Source organism: Taudactylus pleione, unplaced genomic scaffold (assembly GCF_031769625.1).
Source record: "Taudactylus pleione unplaced genomic scaffold, aTauple2 ptg000290l, whole genome shotgun sequence".
Lineage (NCBI taxonomy): Eukaryota > Metazoa > Chordata > Amphibia > Anura > Myobatrachidae > Taudactylus > Taudactylus pleione.
In genome coordinates this window covers 7,543,112-7,559,547 of record NW_028284692.1, presented here as the reverse complement: position 1 = coordinate 7,559,547, position 16,436 = coordinate 7,543,112, and the positions used below count along the sequence as shown (strand labels likewise).

At 43.2% G+C, this 16,436-nt stretch overlaps 1 protein-coding gene across 6 annotated transcripts in view; it reads right to left on the bottom strand.

The window, feature by feature from the left end:
- The window catches only part of CACNA1G (calcium voltage-gated channel subunit alpha1 G), a 236,304-nt gene that overhangs the window by 81,457 nt on the left and 138,411 nt on the right, over positions 1-16,436 (bottom strand). The window lies entirely within an intron of this gene.

Genomic DNA, 16,436 nt, shown 5'->3' with positions numbered 1-16,436 from the left:
CTCGTCGCAAGCCCGATGGTCGCGATGGTCTTGACCATCGCGACCATCTTTTTGGCCGCTCGCATATGCTGTGGGTGGTCACCCACAGCTATGCGAGCAGCCAGGAGGTCGCTCCAAGTTTAGGTAGGAGGGCCCCGATTCAGAGCCAGTGCTCTGGTCAGAGCGTCCGGCTCTGAATCAGGACCAGAGACCATTAGCCGGTTATCACTGTTTTGTTTCAAGATAAAACAACAGTAAATCTACAACATATTTTAGCTTTTTAAAATCTTATGGACTATAGATGTTACAGACCTTCTTTTGCACATTGTCTATTGCTACTATCATGGGCGCAAGGTGATTTAACACCACTATGCCATGGGATTGTGGGTGCACAGTAATATTTTGTGGACACCATTTTATCAGAGTGCCCAGTGCCGTTGTGAGAAAACTCAGTCACCAGCAATATAGATGGGCATGGCCAAACATGTATGCAACTGGCCGCACCAAGTTGTAATCACTGGGCACCCTCTGCTGATGCTGCACTGGTGCAAAGCTGCAGCATGACTCTGAATGGGGCACAGCAAACCCTTCTTGGGAACGTGGCTGCAACTCTTCGGGCCCAAAATAAGCCTAGGCCTGGTACTTTATACGCTTCTCTTCTCACCACTCCTGACTTTGCCTTAAGAGTCAAAAATGTATGTGAAAAGGTTGCACCTAAGACAAAGCTATAGCAGTAACTTTACAGTAATACTTTACTATTCTATTACAAAAACATTTCTGCACAGATGGAGCACATTTCTTTTAAACTTGTGTCACGGCTCAGCAACAGGCCTACAGTGTACATGGCATGGGTACAGGTTGCAGCACCTAATTCCCATGCTGACTGGATATATTTACGATGTTATAAAATACTGCAATAATAATCATGGACACCAAATAGCATATCAATGAAATTCAACATGTTGCTTCACACTAATTAAAAAGCAGGAAAGAATTTGGCACTTATTTTTAGTACACAGCAGCTTATCTGTGTGTCTGCTTGGAATTAATTAGTACAATAGAAGCCACAAAGTTCTGAAGATTAAAAGAACCTAATCCATAAAAACCATAAGACGCTTAAAATTTTTACTTTTAATTCAAGTCTTTAAAACATCTTCATGATTCATACAAAATAGTAACTAAAGGTCATTGTATTATCAACATCATCCACCTGAAATATAAAGTGCTCAAATTATATTTAAGTGCTAACTTAATGGGAAAACAAATACGTGTATTTGATACATTCTTTTGAAACCAGATGACCTTTATCCAGCCAGAGTTCTATGTTTACAGTGTCTGTGGGCTCTATGCCCAATATGGAGCTAACCTCTGTTGTGTATACATAGGTCACAAGGGTTATGGACAAGCCTCTGTTCCAGTAAGATTTGAGGTGGTTGGTGCAAAAATTTTAGTTTTGTTGATAGTAGTCACCGAAATACAATGTTCCCCTCGGCTGTGCAGTAAATCATTAAGGGGTCTATGTATCATCACTTAATTTATACAAAAGCAGTTGAAAATTAACTTTTTCACCCACTTTTCTAGAACATAAGTATTGGAGCCATTCATTATAAAGGTAATGCAGGAGATATCACTGATATCTCCTGCTTACCTTTGAGCCCCAATCTGGCCCACTGTCTTCATACAGTAATATAGCGACAAAATTAATGGAGCTCTGAAAATACAGATGATGTTTGCTCCCGCACCCTGCACTGGGTTGCAAAGGGGGATCCCTTTGGATCCCAATGCCCGTTTGGGTCCTTCCCCCGGATGTCGGGGCTTTATGCGCCTTTGTGAAACCAGTTCATGCAGGCGCTCTAGTACTGCAGAGTCAGACTCAGTAGTGCTAAGTTTCACTGCTACAGAAGTAGCAGTGAAGGGGATCGCAGAGGCAGCTGATTTTTGGATCAGATGTATCTGCAGCGGAGCAATGTTGAATTACTCCTGTGATTTACCGCTGCTACTCGCAGCAAGTTGGATACTTAATTATCGGGTGCTGCCCAGCCCCCCATAATTAACATAATGAATAGGTCACTAAGTACTTGTCTGCGACTATATATCCAGCCAATCAATCTGTTACTCTATTTATATTCGGCCCCTCTGGTCCTGATTGCCTGGCATGTTTTATCTACTAAGGGGATTGGATGACAGCATTCTGATATCAAAATACAATATTGGTTTCGGATTTCCATACGACCAATGAATAAAAGGAGCTGTTGTATGGAGAAAGTGCATATTATTGTCACATGTCCTATCAAATTGCTAAAATCATGCACACTGTCAGATTCTGCAATGACAGAATAAAGAGATCTAGAGAAAAATAATTTATTTTCATGTTAATGGAATGGGCAGGAAACATATCATAGATCCACAAAAGTTTGCATTGTACATACAGTACAAACACCATGATCTTTAACATTGCGCTTGTGTGGCTGTACTGTACAGACCGCAGTGTTACTATCTGTTCTAAGTAGTACTCATTAAGTTATTCTTTTTAACTGTCTGCATCAAGGAAGTGATGGAGAGATTCCTTGGTTTGGCATTTGGCAATAAATAGAAAAAGTTTAAAATCAAAAACAGCTCTATAATGTAATAATGATTACGCTATTTAAAATGGCTTATATGACAGATTTTCCTATTATAATATAAATATACTGTATCTATACACTATTGGTCAAAAGTTTTAGAACACTCCCATTTTTCTAGTTTTTATTGAAATTTAAGTAAGTCAAGTCCAGTGAATATGCTTAAATGATACAAAAGTTAGCAGTAAACTGCTAGGGGTAAATTTACTAAGAATTGAGTTTGGTCAAGTTTTTTTGTTTTTAAACTCACTTTGCTTCACCAAAACTCGGTTGAGTTTTCCCTTTTACAACTCGCAAATTTACTAAGAACTTGAAGTCAGTTTTGCTGAAAGTGAGATGGCTGATGTTGAAGCAGATCGAGATTTCTTCCATTAGTTGCGAGTTTAGATGAGATTACTCACCCGAGATTGCAGTGTTTTCTCTCTACAAATCTCTCCCGAGCTAGCAGCCTGCACATATCAGTGAGATATGTGCTGGCTGCTTGTGTGTTAAGACCTGTAAAAAGCGGGTTAAATAATATTGAAAAATATTACATGGTGCCCCCCTCCCTAAAGCTTAACCAGCCCCGGACTTGCCAGCCTGTCCTGGTTCCGAAAATTACGGGGAACAAAACGAGTAGGGTTCCACCATAAATTAGGTACCAGCACCAGGCTGCAGGGCCAGTCCTAGTTTTAATTATAGTGGGAAAAAAAATTGCGTAGGGGTACCCCTATATTTAAAACCAGCACCGGACCCTTTCTAGCAGGGAGCTACCACAGAAGTTCTGACATGAGTGCAGGGTGGCCAAGCAAATGGTGGCTGTTTTTGTGGCCAAGACTAGTCATGTATCAACGCACCGACACTGGGGACTGGTACGCCAACCAATGCCTGCCGCAAGTGCTGGAAGCCATTTCCAGGTGCCGTCCAAGAACTTGCGCTGCTGTTGTCCTTCTCCATTACAATAATGCACCTGCCCACAAGTCGAAGAAAGTTATAGATTTTCTGGCCCATGGACGCATCCATGAGCTTGGTCATCCATCGTACAGTCCAGATCTGGCCCCCTGCTACTCCTTTCTGCTCCCACAAATCAAGCGCAAGATGCGTGGGATTCGTTTTGAGTCACCGGAAGCTGCAGTGGAGACCTTCATCCAGCATGTATAAGACATACCTGCTTCGGACTGGTCCAGCTGCTTCACCAAGTGGTTTGAGTGCATGCAACTTTGCATAGACTCCTCTGGTGAATACTTTGAAAAAAATAATGTTTACTTTGCTTGTAAATATAATTAATTTTGTGCATTCAGAAACTTATTGCGAACCCCTTGTACTTTAGTGCCTCAGTAAACAATTATTTTTAAAATTATCCCTACTCTGTAGTTTAAGTTTTAAAAGTACCACTCCTAATTAAAGCTATTGTAGATCTGCAAAATATGTTTTGATACACTTTGTATAAATGACTAAGAATATTAATTTTGTGCTCTAAGAACCACTTCAAGTGGCCTTCCCACATATAGGTTCTCTCATTACATTATAACACATATAGCATATAATAAGTCTGACAGCTGACGGAATACAGGGCCTGATTCACTGTGGATCGCTATTCTGCTTATACGCACGCTAACATCAGTGATGACATGTAAATGTTTGCATTCGCATTGCGATCGCAGCCTAACACAAAGACGCCCATTTCCCCTTACTCACATCCGTATACTTGGCCAACATAGAGAAACAATCGGTAACATCAGACAGTTAATGAAGCCCAGACCTTTTTCAGGAGTTGCTTACTTTTGCGCACACTAGGAGGCCTCAGGAGGCATCTGGTATCGCAGTGGCTAAGTTATGCACGCCCATGCAATGGCGTTGAAACTTCCTGTCAATCACTCTGCCATGGGTCTGCGTAGCCTCTGCGATCGCAGCGTCTGGCTTGAGCACGTGCACTGCGATGCATACGCATGCGCAATGCAAATAAATTGACCAATTACGTGTGTATAAGCAACTACATTCCTTGCTGAATCAGGCCCACAGAGTCTTACATTTTGTACCTGATACACTGGCCTATAACACACAAATCCACAATTGTTACAAAATAATCTGTTGCATTTATATATAACACCCTGCATGTTGAGAAGGTGACTAGGTAAATTTATCAGGAGTTTTGTCTATTTTATTATTTTTATATGGTACTATTGCTTTGGTAAAGCTTTTATGTTCAGATATCTTTTGAGGTCCCCAAAGTCGATATCTTTCTATACAATCCACCTGTTTGTAGGCATTAAATACAAGATAATGCTTACAGACCCTTGTCGTAGGCCTGTTCCTCTGTAACAACTTTACAGAGCAATTCCTCTTCAATTTATTTAACTGATGTTTCAGGATTTTACAGACCCAAGAACAATTATGAAGTTATATTGAACTGTACAGAAAAGATGACACACAGAACTTTGCTAAAAGTACTAAGATAGTTGCCGATAAACTTAAGTTTATATGTGTTGGAATTAAGATAGAGTATAAAATCAGAAATTAAATCAAGATCTTCATCCTAAATAATAAATAATCTATATAATGCCATATAGAACCATTGGCCTGATTCAGACTCGCTCATTGCCGGAGGCAGCTCGCAGGGTGTGATGGGCATGTTTTTTTTTTTCTTTCTCTGGCCGCTCGCTAAGCTGTGGGAGACCCACAGCTTGTGCGAGCGGCCAGGAGGCCGTCGCGATTATCATGACCATCGGCCTTGTGACGAGACCCTGTGGTAGGGTCTCGGCTACCGCAAGGCCGAGTGGACTTCCTGCTCTAATAGAGCAGGAAGTCCACTACTGACATCAGTAATGATGTCAGTAGGGCCTCCCACAAACGGCAGGCGTTCCTAAGGGAATGCCTGCATTTGTGCAGCCACCCCCCCTCCCCGCCTACAAAACGGGGCGAGCTGTCGACAGCCGCCTCATCTTATAGCGAGCCCTGCAGCGACTGAATTTCAGTCACTCGGCGGGGCTCGTGCATTCGCACACACTGGATGCGGCGGATGCACAGGGGGAAACATCGAGCCGCTTGCGAGCGCTGTGCGCTCGAGAGTGGCTCTGAATCAGGCCCCAAGTTTGCTTCTAAAGGACCACATCTCAGATGTTCTGTAGAGAGGACTTCCAGTCGCATCTTCTGCACCAAGCAAAGATTAGATGTAAGAGTCGTTACTAGTGATGATGGCTGCTCTTGCGGCTGGTTGGCTGAGGTGGTACAGTATCATTGCGGGAGTCCAAAATGGCGACGTTAGGTGCAATGCAGAATCAAGTCCCTGTGTGCAAGTATGGACAAGTTATGTCTAATGTCAGAGAATGCCTAAGTATCTTCAGTTTATGTTCTCTCTTCTGCAGAAATTTGAGATTTCATGCAAATTAGCTGAACTTCTGAATCATATTAGCAAATTGTGACAAATTTTGCGAAACCTGTTTTATACAGATGAATAGGCAATTGACCCTGATTCACTGCTTCAAGGTGTAGAATTGCTATTCACTTTACCTAGTTTTCATTCCAGGCATACTTAACCCTAGAAAATAAAGAGAGTATTTATAACATGCACAGGATGTACACAAGCAATATATAACGGGGCTCCACGCCCCCCCCAACTGCATGACATCATGCCGATGGAGCAGGGGCACAGTGATGGAGGAACAGCAGATGCAGGGCCGTGGGGCAGCGCGCAACCCTAGTTACGGCCCTGATGTATACCACAGACTACTTTGGTTTTGCACTGGCAGGGCCGGCTCGTGGCTTGTTCAAACAGTGCGGTCGAACAGGGGCGCCACCCCAAAAAGGATGCACCCCTCCCAACATCCCGATTTCAGCGGGACAGTCCCACTTTTCGGGCACTGCCCCGCTGTTCAACCTGTGGGCTGAAGTGTCCCGTGGGTGGTCAGGAGGTTGGATACCCCCACCGCTGCAGCTGTGCTGCGGTGCCGGACCCTGGAGTAGCTGAATGGATGCTGCGCGCATGCAGATGAGAATACGCATGCACCCGGCCGATGTTATCGCACTGCGCGTGCGCAAACTAGCCAGTGCAAGTGGGTAAAGGTACACAGGCTACACGCAGTGTGTATGCAGACCCTTCCGATATTGATTGACAGGAAGTGCCGTTTGTGGGTGGTGATGGGAGGTGGTCGTGCGAATGCAGGTGTGCCTGTGCATTGGGACACCATTATAGGGGTGTGCACAATTAAGGCAGAGCGGCAGCATACGCAGCCAGATGACTCGATGCACGATGGAAGTGGCCAAAATCCTGCACGAGATGAGGTCAACCTCTATTGCGCGTATGGTTCTGATGGTTCTCGATGTTACCGATGTTTCTGCTGTCTTGCGGACTACTCAGGCTAAAGGGAAGTGGGCGGCATTGTGTAGTGCTGGGCGTCTGCATTTTATGCTGCGGTTGCTGTGCTTATGCATTGATTAGCATATATTCGCAGTGGCCGAGTGCATGCGTGTGCACACTTACGTTCCTTGCTGAATCAGACCCTGAGCTCCTTAAAAAGTAAGTGATTTTGTAGAGCAGGAATCACAGTGCAATATTCTGAAAGGCAGAGGATACCTTTATGGTGTACACTCCACCACTTTATCCAATTTTAATAGTATTAATGTATAGGTCCTCAAACATTTGCACACACAGGCGCCAAGGCCACACTTACAAATAAGCAACCTATATCTACCAAACGTCTCCAAATAACCCCTGCAAACTGATTTCTGAATTGGTAGCACTGAGTCGCCCAACTCTGTATAATTCTAATAGAGGATACAATCAGGGCCATCAAGATCTTAGACATGCCTGGGTACTAGGGGCATGACCAAAGTCTGGGAGGCATGGCCACAAGCCCTCCTCCCAAAAAATGGTTAAAAAAATAGTATGCACAGTGCCGTGTGCTCAGCACAGGGTTGCGCTCCAGGGAAGGAGGGTTGTGTGTGACATCACTGCAATTGCCCCCACCTATAAAACTTTGTATCAGACAGGGAGAAAGAGGAGACTGCTGCTGCTCAGCGAACCTTCCGCAGCCCAGCACACACTAGCGTATGCTTTGCTGGAGAGGGAGGCTGTTGTAGTCTCTCTCTCCCTGCCAGATGTGTTACTGCAGATGTGTGGGCAGAGGAGAGTTTTACAGGTGGGGAAGTTTACACTGACCCAGGCCCCCGCATGGCCCCTACAACCAACACCGCTGAGGAGGACATTGTCCCCCCGACAACGCTGCTGAGGCAGGGTTGGATCCTGGAGAGGGGCGAACAGTGCAATTGCCTCCACTTTAAAAATTCTCTCCTGCCCACTACCGCTGGGCCCTGTACAGTAGCGCAGTGGCACATCGGACAGGGAGAGAGGAGACTGCTGCTGCACATGCTGCTGTGTGCCGGGCTGCCGAGGGTCTAGAGAGGCTGCTGTCACTGATCAGCAACAATCGCCTCTCTCTCCCTGCCCTATGTGCCATGCCACTGCTACACAGCACCCATCGGTATTGAGCAGAGAAGTTTTACAGGAGGGGGCGATCGCAGTGATCATCCGTCTCCCCCCATGCCCTGTGCTGAGTGTGTGGTGCTGCGCATACTATTTTTTCAACAAGTTTTGGGAGTGGGCATGGCCTTGCCTCCAGTACCCGGGCCTGTCTGAACTCTTGATGGCACTAGTTACCGCATGTTCTATCGCACCATGTGCTTCTTTTTGATTATTTATTATACTGTAATTGTGTGATCTTTTTCTTCTCAGTCCAGCCCACTGTAAAATGTTCCACAGTGGTGAATGCTCTACAGACTTGTACAACTCTCAGACACTACTCCAGTTTTGAACATGAATGGAATATTGAGGCTGCGATTTGATTCTTTATATGGTTATGAGTTATGACGTGAAGTTAATACTGATAAAAATAAAAAATATATTTATACTGTAGCAATGTACTGTATAGCCATTCACAGAGTGCTTTGGTCTAAATGTTTAATGTCTGTAAATCTACTGTATGGTAAGTTAGGCTACTTCTTTCTCCACTGAAAGTTTCTGTTCTATTTATAATTTTCTTCTTTATTTATACTATACTAAACATTTGGCTTAAGCACATTGTCAGTGCGGGTCCATGGCATGGGTGAGATGTTTGAACACTCTCCCAAATGTAGTCGCTGCCCAGCATCATTAGTCTATGACGTGATGTTGGCTAGTATATTTACAATACTGAATCTTTTATTCTCTCAATATTTTTATTAGAGGTGAGCGGGTCTGGTTCTTGGAGAACCAGACCCACCCGAACATAGGGGATCCAAAAACGAGGCAAAACGTCATCATTCTCGCGGGTTTTGGATTCCGGTGATCGGCGCCATTTTCACTCTGGCTGTGGAGAGTGTACAGAAGTTAGAGTGCTCTATTCTTCTCTGTTGTTCAAGGGTGCAGTGTTGTAGTTGTTCAAGTGTGCAGTGTTGTCGGGCTGGGACTGCAGTACATAAAGTGGGGGGTGCTGCTGTGTCATTGTTGTCCTGTCAATCAAGGGGCTAGGGCTGCAGTTCATAAAGGGGTGTAGTGTTGTCCAGGGGTACTCTTCCCCGGTGAAAAAAAATAAAAGTTAAAATTAATAATTGTCATTCCACAAAAAAATAACAAGATATATATATATATATATATATATATATATATATATATATATTTTGTGTGTGTGCTAGCTACGCTATTATTGTTCGACACTGCCAGCCAGACCGCAGTTTATCATCCACATATTTGTGAGTCTGCAGGTGGTCCATCCGCACTCCGCAGGGGTACTTTGTTGTCCATAAAGGGGTGCTGTGTTGTTCATCAATGGGCTGATGCCTCATCCAGGGGTGCAATTCCCCAGTGTAAAAAAAAAAGAAAGTTAAATGAAATAAAGATTTTTTTTTTCAGATTTTTTTTTGGGTGGAATAGCTACGCTATTATTGTTCGGTGACACTGCTGGCCAGACTGCAGTTTATCATCCACATATTGTGATACTATAAGTCATAGCGCAGTGTGTTATTCTTATTCATAAAAAATATTGTGATACTGAAAGTGGTAGTGCAGTGTCTTATTTTTATTCATAAAAAATATTGTGACACTGTAAGTGGTAGCGTAGTGTTTTATTCATAAAAACTCTTGTGACACTGTAAGTGGTAGCGCAGTGTGTTATTCTTTTCTTATTCATAAATAATATTGTGACACTGTAGGTCATTGACACTGCAGTGTAATATTTAAAATTGGTACAAATTGACATGTGTGCTGTACCCCACTTAATTTGTGTTTGTTGATATGGAGAACGATCAGTTGAGAGGAGAGCAGGAACCACATACTAGTGTTGACGCTGTTGCCAGTGCCACCAGTCATGATGATACTAGTCCCTCTACATCATCTACTAAAGCCAATGCCCAACGGCGTACAAGCCTTATGTCAGGGCATCTAAAATCAAAGAACCAATCTTATACAGTGATAAAGAAAAAACATCAAAGGGGAAGTTATCTGCAGAAAGACATAAAATTGACAATATGCCTTTCACCACACAAAGTGGCAAGGAAATGCTAAGGCATTGGTCTTTATTTATGACTGGTGGTTCTGCCTCTTATGATGACATAAGCCTTTCTCCCTGTAGACATTTAAAAAAAAAAAAAAAATTGTTAAGGCACAGGAACCAACTGTGCACTCAGAAATGTCACAAATCCCTGAGGAGAGTCTAATTGTGTTGGCGGGTGCCATGTGTGAGCCTGACCTTTCCAATACTGTACTCGAAGAGAAGCCTCCTTTCACCACTTGTGCATCCTCTGCAAATGTGGGGATAAGCAGCACAAGTCAACATGCTGACATAGAAATTGAGGATGCTTCTGTGGAAGTGTGCCAGGATGAGGAAGATATTTGTGTAGCTGACACTAATAAGGATGTTGATGATGAGTATGTTGATGATTAGGATGTTGTTGATGAGGAAGTTGTTTGTGTAAAGCAGACCTCAGTAGAAACAGTTGTTGCCCATGATAAGTAAAAGTCTATTGTCATGCCTGGGCATAAAACCAAAAAATCCACAACTTATGTGTGGAATTATTTCTACCAAAATCCAGACAACAATTGTCAATCCATCTTTATCCATTGTCCTGCCAGAATAAGCAGAGGTAGGGACCCTAACCATCTCGGAACCTCCTCCCTGTTAAGTCATCTACAGCACATCCATCAAAAGTGTTTGCAAAATTCAGAAATTTTGGCTAAAAAAGTAACAACAAGCAGTCCAGAGTCAGCCAGCTCCCTTCTCTCTGCTTGATCAAAGCATCTGGCATCTCCTCCACCAACACCTACATCAACAATATCCTCAATCATGATCGGAAGTAGTCATGCATCCAATTTGATAAGGCTAACTCAATCCTCCCCTATCCTGGATTCCTCAGAAGAATCCTTGAGCATTATGCCTGCTGCTGGGAGTGGATCTTCATCCCATAAGGGGACCAGAAAGACTACTAGAAGTAGTTCTAAAAAACAATTGACTGTTAAACTATTCTTTGCAATCGGGAGCAAGTATGACAGCAGTCACCGAGTTGCACAGCGGATCACTGACGCCCTAACATCTCTGCTGGTATTGTATGTGCATCCAATGTCCGCCATTAGTGCAGTGGGTTTTAGACAGTTAATTGAGGTCCTCTGTCCCCGCTACCAATCTCATCTAGTTCCACTTCACTTGAAAAGCAATTCCCAGCCTGTACAGGGATGTTAAAAAAAAACTTAGTGTCCTCCAAAATGCCGTTGTACCTACTGTCCACTTAACCACAGATATGTGGACAAGTGGAACATGGCAAATGCAAGGTTAAATGACTGTAACTTTCCACTGGGTGGGAGTATTGCCTTCAGCGGCACCAACAGCAGCAGCAGCATCTAAGAAAAAGCAGCTTATTCAGAGGCAGGCTACTCTGTGTATAACCGGTTTCACTAAGAGGCATACTGCTGACAAGCTCTTAGAAAACTCAGGGAAGTTATTGCAAAATGGCTTACCCTGCTTGGACTCTCCTCGGGATTTGTGATTTCTGACAACAGCACCAATATTGTGAGAGCATTACAGATGGGTGAATTCCAACACGTCCCATTTTTTGCTCACACTATTAACTTGATGGTGCAAAATGTAAAAAAAAAATGACAGGGCCGTGCAGGAGATGCTCTCCGTGGCCCGCAAAATTTCTGGACATTTTGGCCATTCAGCAGGTGCATGTAGAAGATTGCAGCACCTGAAAGAAATGTTGAATTTGCCCTGTCACCAGCTGAAGCAAGATGTAGTTACGAGGTGGAACCACCCTTTATATGCTTGAGCGGATGGGGGAATAGCAAAAAGCCATCCAAAGCTACACAACAAAGTGTTGTGCAGAGTGCTGAAACCCTTCGAAGTAGTCACCTGTGAAGTGAGTTCAGACACTGCCAGCGTAAGCTTGGTAATTCCCCTAATTAGACTGTTGGAAAATCAGCTTGAGAGACTGTTGGAAAATGAGCTGAGTTGAAACGAAGTGATTCCGCTAAGTATGTCCTTTATTAGCTTCGCCAGGATCCAAGCGTTGTCAGGATCTTCCAATCGGAGCAATACATTTTAGTGACCATGCTCAAGCCTCGGTTTAAGTCATATGGACACAGATCTGAAGAGATGCAAAGAGCTGTTGGTAAGCAAATTGTCAGCGCAAGCGGCACGTGATGCAGCGATGGTTCCTCCTTCAGTTTCTCCAGCAAGTGCAGCTGCCAGGAAAAAACTAAACTTTCCCAAAAAAAGACCCACTGGTGATGCAGATGAGTCAACACAACCAAGATTTGACATCTGGTTTGGTCTAAAAGAATTGCTTACAATTAATGAGAACTCTGCCGTGACTCATTCACGGTAGAGTTCTCATTAAAGAATGGTTGAGGACTATTTTAATGATAGTGTCCAAATAGGCATGTCAGACAGTCCGTTTAACTACTGGCAGGAAAAAAAGCCAATTTGGAGCCCTTGCACAAACTGGCTTTACTTTGCTTGAGTTGCCCACCCTCCAGTGTGTACTCAGAAACAGTTTTCAGCACAGACGGGAAACTTTTCAGCAATCGGCATAGGAGGTTGCTTCCTCAAAATGTGAAAAAGATGATGTTCATCAAAACAAACTACAGAGTTCATGAGGAAGACCTTTACCGCCAATTACATCCAAAAATGACTGAGGCACCTGAGGCTGTAATGGTGGATTCCAGTGGGAACAAATTAATATTGTGTGAAGATGATGTACACACTGATGAGGGTAAGGAATCGGATGATGATGGCGACAACATCTTGCCTCTGTAAAGCCAGTTTGTGCATGGATAGATCATTGCCAGCAATGTCAGCTGCCCGTTGGCAGCTTGTTTTGTGGGGACCCAAACAAACCAGTCGCTTCAGCCACAATTGGAAGCCCTTGTCGCTGAAGTGATTGGTTTGTTAAACTGTGCATGTCCTATATACAACATAAGAGTGGGTGGAAGGGCCCAAGGACAATTCCATCTTGCACCTCTTTTGCTTGCATTATGTGCTGTTTGGGGCATTGCTGCCTGACATTTTTAATTTTATAGTTTATTAAACTTCCATCCTGTTTGCCACTGCTGTGTTGCAAAAGTTTAATAGATGTCCTATATTTTTTTAACTGCCGTGCTTTTGTACTGCTGCTCTGATGCTTACATTACTTTTTTTTTAATAGTTTCATACTGTATTTATTTCAACTAAAATCACAAATAGGTATACTTGCAAAATACTATTATTCATTTCTCAACTTTGATTTGTAGATACCAACCTGGTGGGCTTGGTTTTCCTTGATCATAACAGCCATGTTTGGTCAGATGCAACTCAAACACCAAATGGAAAGGCTATTTTGTGATGGTATCTGGAGATATTCCTCTCCTTCCCTCCCAACCTTCCCATACATAGTCCCAGAAGCACAATGATAACAGATGTTTAGTACCAGACTTTATAAATCCCTCTGCCACCTTCCTGTTCAGAGCTTCCGTTTTGTGTGCTGCCACAGACAGCATCTCCTGGATGCCCCTTTCATTTAAAAAAAAAAATACTAGACCACCACAAAGGCTCAACTGTGGCAAGGACTGATGTGAATGAGTCAAATATTCTTTGAAAATGACTCCTCACCTCCCTCCCTTATAAATTTACTTTAGAATCCATAACTTAAATTAAATTTACTATGAATCAACCCTTCCTTTCCCTGCCTTCAACTACATACATACTGCATCTTTCTCAGGCCTCTTGATTAATGAAAACATATGTTTCCTTATGTGCCATGTTTGAAGTTGAACTGCCACATGTTTGTGCCGCCCACTGCTGCCACTTAGCTTAGTCAGACAGCTAGCTTGGTGCAAATTATCGGCCAAAACGGGATGAAAACAACATTGTGAGCCGTGAGGTGATTATTGAGGTTTATATTCTGTAGGAACAAAAAAAAGGCCCAAATTATGTGATTTTAGCTGCTTTTATGTTTTTGAAAAAAAAAATAAAAAAATACAGATCCAAAACCAAAACACGCAAGACCAAAACCAAATTCAGATCCAAAACACGAAGGAAATACAGATCAAAAACCAAAACATAGGAGTTGGCGCACATCCCCAATTTTTATTAATATTTCATAATGCACTCAGCTGCAGAAGTCTCAATACTGAGTATTGTATATTTTACAAGTTTGCAAAATATCACTTTGCTGCAATATACAGTATAGCGGTCCATTCATAATCACTTAATTTTTACAAAAGCAGGTGAAAGTTGACATTTTCACCTGCTTTTGTATAAATTAAGTATCAGAGACATTCATCAAAAAGGCAAAGCAAGACATATCACAGATATCTCCTGCTTACCTGTCTCTCACGATCTGGCCCATTGTCCCCATACACTAGTATGAGGACCTAAATTCATCAAGCTCCGAATATACAATATTTACAAAGCATGACTGCAGGAATGTTCACCATCTTCAGATCCGATCTTTAGATCCCTCCGCCCCACCCCCGATAATTAATATAATGAATGGACCCGATAGACTTAGACCAGGACCCTGAGGAACCTTTACTGCTTTGGAGGGTCAATATTTCTTGTGCAGTGTGGTAAAATTTACCTGGTAAGGCTTTGAGCCTGCTGGGACTTTTTAACTCCACAGCAGGCATATAGCCTCACCTGGACCACTGCACAATATAGTAAGTAAAAAAATCATTGAGAGACGTCGACACATCAGGATTCTTCCAAGTGTCATCATAGGTTTCTTCCTATTTATATAATTCAATAAAAAAGAAAACATGGTCTTCTGGTCTAGTGTGGGTTCTAGGTATTCTGCATGCACCTATAGGGAGAAATGGAAAAATATGGTCACACCATGCTCCAACTATTGGACAGTGCTTTGTGTGCTGTACAGATGGGATACATTGATATAAAATATGATAACTGCTTATCAGGACTTAACGCGCATAACCAAAAAAGGGGCACGTCCTCGTTTTATCACTCTGGTGGCATGCCCTGCACTCTCCACCTAAACAGATGCCTTGCACATGCACTCCACATCTGTTCTACTGCTGATCTGCTAGGAGACTACCTCATGAAGCTGACTGAGAGAATGCCAAGAGTGTACAAAGCTGTCATCCAAGCAAAAGGGGGCTACTTTGAGGAATCTAAAATATGTTTAAAAGTTTAAAATATGTTTAAAATATAAAACATATTTTGATTTAACACTTTTTTGTTTACAACATAATTCCATATGTGTTCTTTCATAGTTTTGATGTCTTCAGTATTAATCTACTATGTTGAAAATAATTTAAATAAACAAAAACCATTGGATGAGAAGGTGTGTCCAAACTTTTGACTGGTACTATATGTCAATCTATTTGGACTGGCTGGAGTTGTACTTACCCGTCCACGGTCACCGCAAAGCAAGGACCGGGACTGTTCCCGGGTGCATGACTGAGCATGTTCAGGAGTAGAAAGAGAAGGGATTGTTTTCAGAAACCGATAACAATGCCTTCTGTAACATCGCAGGCACAGCGTGTTACCGCAACTGCTGTCCCTGCACAAAATATTTAACAATTGCTAAAAAATTGTGACGATGTTGCCCGGTAATATTCTGGCTAACATCGTTACTGTTGCTGAATAAAGCCCATAGTGTTCCTCAAAGACAAAAAGCTGTATTACAAGCAGAGGGAAAAGATCAGGACTGAGGGCCTGATTCAGACCTGCTCGCGAGTGCATAGCGCTCACAAGCGGGTTTATGGTCGGCCATTGCTCGTGCGCGAGCCCCGGAGCGAGTGATAAAACACTCGCTCTGGGGCTCGCTACAAGATGGGGCGGCTGTCGATGTTGATCGACAGCTCGCCCCGTTTTGTAGGCGGGTCGGGGGGAGTGACTGTACAAACGGAGGCATTCCCTTAGGAGCGCCTGCCGTTTGTAGGCGGCCCTACTGACATCACACGTGATGTCAGTAGTGAACTTCCTGCTCTATACACTTCTATTAGAGCAGGAACTTCACTGGGGCTTGCGGTGGATGAGACCCTACCACAAGGGTCTCGTCGCAAGCCCGATGGTCGCGATAATCACCCACAGCTTAGCGAGCAGCCTGGAGGCTGGGGTAAAAAAAAAAACCGGCCCATCCTGATTCAGAGTGAGCGCTCGCAAATAGCGAGCGCCTCTGAATCAGGGCCTGAAACGGAATGTAACATAAGCCGGCCAAGCATGCACTAGGAATTCAGGGCCTCAAGTTGTGTGATTTGTCCCCAAAAAACATGCTCCATCCATAAAACTACATTTTCACAAGTCTCCATGAAACCAACCTCAACATAAGAACAATATCTACACAGATCTTGCTGTTGCTTTTGTTAGATTTGCTCTCTCCTGTCTTTCTCAC